Source organism: Vombatus ursinus, unplaced genomic scaffold (genome assembly GCF_900497805.2).
Source record: "Vombatus ursinus unplaced genomic scaffold, bare-nosed wombat genome assembly UNPS02014832.1, whole genome shotgun sequence".
NCBI lineage: Eukaryota > Metazoa > Chordata > Mammalia > Diprotodontia > Vombatidae > Vombatus > Vombatus ursinus.
Window position 1 is genome coordinate 36,953,385 of NW_020954610.1, and position 6,254 is coordinate 36,959,638.

Genomic DNA, 6,254 nt, shown 5'->3' on the forward strand with positions numbered 1-6,254 from the left:
AGTTTAGTCATGTAAATTGATCCATGCATTTCAAGCAGATGGTAGCTCTCAATCAGATGAGGTATTTGATTCTCGTTCCTCCCCACCTCCCCACCCCCAAAAAAAGAAATGTGGTACTATAATGAGAAATGCAAGGTGACCTCAAGTGTCCTCAGCCTCTATTTTGAGGTTTTGTTGAAAGATTCTTTTTCTACCACCTGAGAGATGTCATTTCAAATTCAGTTTTCTTGATGTTGGAATGAGAGATGAAAGGCTGAGTTAGCCCTGTGGTATTTGGACCTCAAGCAGTCTCAGAGCTGATGTTTTGACTCTAGTATTTATGGCCCCCCCTCTGCTGTTGACTTCATTGGAAATGAACACTTTCTCATACCCTTAACTGGATATGTTCAATTTAGAGAGAAGGGGTGGATTGGAGACAAGTGTTGGGGAGGAAAAACAGATCTTTTTTAAAAAAATTTATTTATTTTTAGTTTTCAACATTCACTTCCTTAAGATTTTTAGTTCCAAATTTTCTCCCCATCTCTCCCCTCCCCCCACCCCAAGACAACATGCAATCTAATACAGGCTTTGCATATACATTCATATTGAACTTATTTTCACATTAGTCATGTTGTACAGAAGAGTTAGAACCAACGGGAGAAACCATGAGAAAGTAGAAACAGACAAAAAAAAAGAGATCAAGTAATATGCTTCTATCTGCATTCAGACTCCATAGTTCTTTTTCTGGATGTTGACAGCATTTTCCATCATGGATCCTTTGGAGTTGTCTTGGATCCTTGCATTGCTGAGAGGTCTGAAGAACAGATCTTGACAGATTGGTATTTAAGCATTCCTTAAGAGATTAGAAAATACGTATCTGCTCAGCTGAAAGGATTGTGGGATCATAGATTTAGAGCTGGAAAGGACCATAGAAGCCACTAAACACTTCTATGCCTTAGTTTCCTCACTATACACAACATTCTGTCTTTTCATAAACATAGTGCTGCCTAGGATGTTGGCAGCTATGGGCAGAATCCCGGTTATCTCTGCTAGTTCTGCCTAAAGTTAAACATCATGGACAATCCCAAATTTTTATCAGATTCAATTGTTTATTTCCTTTGATTATTTGGCAACAAATTATTAAGAAGTTAAACTCATGTGCTTGCTTCAGCAGCACATATACTAAAATTGAAACGATACAGAGAAGATTAGCATGGCCCCTGCGCAAGGATGACACGGAAATTCGTGAAGCATTCCATATTTTTTCCCTCTTTATAGTCATAAACTATTCCACTAGAGGAATAAGAATGGGCAGCCATATAATACTTTTAAATGTAAGCTTCTTGGTAATAAAAATATACATCACACAAAAAAAGTTAAACTCACATAATAAGTATTAGGGTTAAGTGGGACCTTAGATCACCCCATCCAACCACATTTTTTTCAAATAAGGAAACTGAGGCCCAGACTGACTCATTTTAAATTAGCCTTTCAGTCCCTAATTGCTTTCACTAGCCCTTTGTACTCTCTGCTTTCTGTAGGCGATACTGATAGAGAGGAAGGTAGCCAGAATATGAACTAGAATTAAGTAGAGGCAAGTGTAATCATGGGCAAAGTTGAGATGTGGATGAAGAATAGCTTGAGCTATTCCTTATCTTTCTTTCTCTGCTATCCTTCCTTGTTTCTGCTAATAGTCCCATCACCCCTTTCCGGGGTAAGCAGGTCCCCAAACTACTGCATGTTTTCTACTTTCTCTCCTTCCTCCTCTCAAAATGCATTCTTCCTATGTTCCATTCTCTCAAGTCACATTTCTGTTAGCCCTTGCCAAACTTAAACTTTAGGCTTCATGGTTAGTATAGTCATCTTTCAGTTATAAAGCCTTTTTTTTTCTTTTTCTTTTTAAATTAAATATTTTATTTTTTTGTAATTACATGTAAAGACCTTTTAAACATCCTTTTAAAAAAAATTGAGTTCCAAATTTTCTCCATCTCTTTCAACCTTTTTTTCTCCTCACATCAACCTTGGGCAGTGGGCGAGGATTACTAATCTCATTTTACAGATGAAGAAAGGGCTGAGAGGGGTGAAGTGATTTGTTCATGGCCATATAGCTTGAAGAGAAGCTAGACGACACAGTGAATAGAGTGCCGGGCCTAGACTCAGGAAGAGTCATCTTCTTTAGTTCAAATCTGACCTCAGATGCTTACTAGTTGTGTGACCCTGGACAAGTCACTCAACCCTGTTTGCCTCAGTTTCCTCATCTGACAAATGAACTGGAGAAGGAAATGGCAAACCACTCCAGTCAGTATTTTTGCCAAGAAAACCCTGAATGAGGTCACAAAGAGTTAGGCATGACTGAAAAATGAAAATTATACAATATTTCCATAGTTGACAGTGAATTAATGTTTTCCCTCCAGGCAATAGTTATGATGATGATGATGATGATGATAATGATGTTTCCCCTGGGAGGCAGCATGGCAAGTGGACAGGGTACTAAATTCCAGTCAAGAAAAGTCAAGAAGGACTAGATTCAGATACTACTGCTGATACAATCTGGAGTCAAAAGAACTGGATTTGAATACTAAATACCCCTGACACCCACTACCTTTGTGACCCAGCCCTAGAATTATGATCCTGTGGTTCTAGATCTAACACCTTTGCAGCAAGAAAACCCTTCAGAACAATGCAGCTGTTGCCATGATATCTTTCCAAAAGTCGTATCCTGTGTGTCCTGGAAAGTCCTCTTCGTTTGCAATATCGTTCAATTATATCATGTTAAGTTTATTTCAACAGTTGAAAGGAAGGCATTTAGTAATTGTAACTTTCCCTTGCTGCAGTGTTATGATGGAAACATATACTGGTGTAATTAGTATGGCTCTGCATGAGACAACCCCAAAGAATCCAAACTTATTAGTAGATTCCATGATGCTGGGTCCAAAGAAAGAGATGTAATAACAACAACAAAAATTAATTTAAGATGTAACCAGAATTTTTTAAAAACAATCTTTGTCATATTTGTGTCCTTGATACATTCTGCCTCTAGTTTTCAACTCCGAAAAATTCTCATTTGTCATGTGGTTGGATAGAATGAGCAGTTATTAAGCAACTACTATGTGCCAGTTACTGTACTAAGCCTTTTACAAATATCTTATTTGATCCTCACAACATTCCAGGGAGGTAGGTACTATTATTATCATCCCAATTTTTATAATTGAGGAAACTGAGACAGACGGAAGTTAAGTGGCTTGCCAGGATTGCATAGCTAGTAGGTATCTGAGTCTGGATTTGAACTCAGCACCCTCTCAACTGTGCCACCTATGCCTGTCTGACAGTAACTGTATGGATGAATTTTGTCAAGTTGCTTCCCTCTCTGAAACTCAGTTTCCTCCTCTGAGGATGTTAATCTGGATCAGGAATTTTTAACTTTTCTGTGTGTGTTATGGACCTCTCTGGCAGGTTAATGAAGCCAATGAATCCCTTTTCAAAATAATGTTCTGCTTTTTAAACCTGTAATTGAAGGAAATGATAAATTTCAGCCAGAGGTTAGTGCAAATAAAAATGTAATTTTTCTTTCCCATTCAAATTAATAGAGCTCCTGAAATTTAGTAATAGACCTCTTGGGGATCCATGGACCCCAGGTTAAGAACCCCTGGATGAGATGATTTTTAAGGTCCTAGCTAGATTTGGAAGCACAGATTTTCTCCCATTTATGTAGTAGCATTACTGTAATTAGCTGGATAGGAACTCTACTGATCATTTTATTTATATAGTAAGCACTTTGCCATATGAAGTCAATGACCATATATTAAATGCCTGCCATGTGCTATGTGCCAGGTACTGTGCAAAAAAACTAAGGATGCAAAGAAAAGCAAAAACAATCCCTGCCCTCAGAGAGCCTACAATCTAAAGGTAGAGAGAAGATGCAAATAACTATATAAAAAAGATACACACACACACACACATACACACACACACACAGAGGGGCGCTAAATTAGAGATAGTTTTAGAGGGCATTTAGTATGCTAATCATTGAGGAATGAGTTCAGTTAGATTAACATCATCTCCAGGGGATCTGGTATGAAGGTGGGGCAGGTGGCAGGAGAAGCTGTTATTATGAACAATGAGCCTGGGCCTTCTCATGCTATGGAGGTTCGAGGCAGGGACTTGTCAACAATTACTTAGTTGGCCTCAGAGTGGAGTCATCCCCAGAACTCAGTCATCTGTGCTACTTGGAAAGAGGATAAAGAGGTAGAGTTACCCTCTAGGGGTGAGGCAAGTTGTATCTCAAGCTAACTAATACCAATAATAACCTTATCATCAGGTTTATTACATCCTAATCTACTAAAATAACTCAAAAATGACTCCTGTTGCCAACCTAGCTTTTTGCTTTTTATTTAATCTATTTAATAAGCCAAATTCATCTTCTCTGGTCTTCATGCCAACTTTATGTCTCAAATTTAAAACTAAATAAGTGAGAGTGTAGGGGTGGAGAGAGGTGGGGCAAGGAAGTGCCAATTTTCCATTTTATTTTTCTAACCGTCTTGTCAGGCAAAGAATGTATCTGAGACACTAACCTTACCCATAATGCCATTCATGTCAGTGCTCAAAATCCTTCAGTGGTTCCATATGATGACCAAGTACGGTTCAATCTCCTTAGACTGGCATTTGAAGCCCTCCACGACCTAGTTCTACTCCCGTCTTTATAGTTGTTTTATTTTCTGAAGTTTTACATCTTTAAAAATGGCTACATTTTGTTTTGACCCAGTAGCAATATCCTAACTAATACCTACTCGCTTACCCTGCTACAAAGAAAGTATGCTAGAGGAAAAATTGGGTCAAATTGCCTTTTAGACTTTTCAGGAGTTATTAACCTGGGGTCTGTGAATTATAAAAAAATTGATAATTATATTTCAATATACTTAGTTTCCTTTGTAATCCTGTGTATTTTACAACTTTAATAACATAATTCTGAGAAGGAGCCCATAGGTTTCACCAAACTACTAAAAAAAGGTTAAAGACTCCTATATGACAGTGATTGCAACTGATTAACTCTTTGTTAATGGAAAGGATGGATATATGGGGGTTTTTTTTGTTTGTTTGTTTTTTAGGCAATTGGGATTAAGTGACTTACCCAGGGTCATACAGCTAGTAAGTATCTAGTGTTTGCTCTGAGGTTGGATTTGAACTCAGGTCCTCCTGACTTCAGGGCCAGTGCTCTATCCACCGCGCCACCTAGCTGCCCCTATATGTTTTAACCATAATCATTTAGTACCAATATTGCTCATCCTATTTGATCAGAATGTTGTTGCCTTTTAGGGCTACTTTTATTTATATCATTGTTGTCTTTGTGTGTATTATCCTTTTAGTTGTACTTTCTTCACTCTGATTCATGTCATTTGAGTATATCCCGTATTTCACTGACTTCTTATATCTGTTTTCCTTTAATACAGTTTTTTTAAGTATTATTTCATGGTATAGTCCTATATATGATATACTCTAAATTCTAGGCAAACTGCACTAGTATGTGTTCTGAACATGTCCTAGGTTATCTTGTCTCTTTGCCTTTTTCTATTTCATAGAATCATGAATTTAGAGCCGAAAGCGACTTTTGAGAATAAGGAGTCCAGCTTTACAAATAAAGAAACTTATTTTACAAATAAGGAAACTGAGGTCCGGAGAAGCCAAGTGACTTGCCTGGAGTCATACAACTAATCAATGTCTGAGGCAGAGCTCAAACCCTAGTCTTCTGGACTCTAAATGCAGTGCTCTATCCCCTATATCTCTGTCTTCTTGAATGTACTCCCTCCTCTCTTGTCTGCTAATATCCTACATATCCTTTAAAGGCCAGCTCTTACAAAGTCATAGTGGAAAGAGACTAGACTTGTTATTAGAAGACTTGGGTGTTTTATCTGCTAGATGCATGACCTTAAACAAGTTATTTTCCCTTAGCCTAAAATCTCACAGGACCAAAGGGTCATAGGATCATATATTTCAAGCTTAAAGGAACCTTAGAAGTCATCTCTCAGGTCCCTTCTGTGTCTGACATTCTATGAAGCGCCACCTCCTACATGAAGCCAATTTCTCAGATCTAATATAACATTTTATTTTGAACTTCACTGTTGCATGTAATGTATGGCCCAAAGATCCTCCCAAAGGATTCTGGGCTCTCATAGATTCAGTCAAATTTTGGAATCTGACCCCAAAAGAGCATTCACTCTGGGGAACTGTTTTTATACACTCATGATACAGGGATGCTAGGTTCCCCAAATGTGCATATC

General features: G+C 38.0%; 1 non-coding gene across 1 annotated transcript; it reads left to right on the top strand.

The window, feature by feature from the left end:
• Nucleotides 1-1,137: 1,137 nt before the first annotated feature.
• LOC114026133 lies at nucleotides 1,138-1,244 on the top strand. Its single transcript, XR_003567097.1, has one exon. It is a non-coding gene; the product is annotated as a U6 spliceosomal RNA (small nuclear RNA).
• Nucleotides 1,245-6,254: the final 5,010 nt, after the last annotated feature.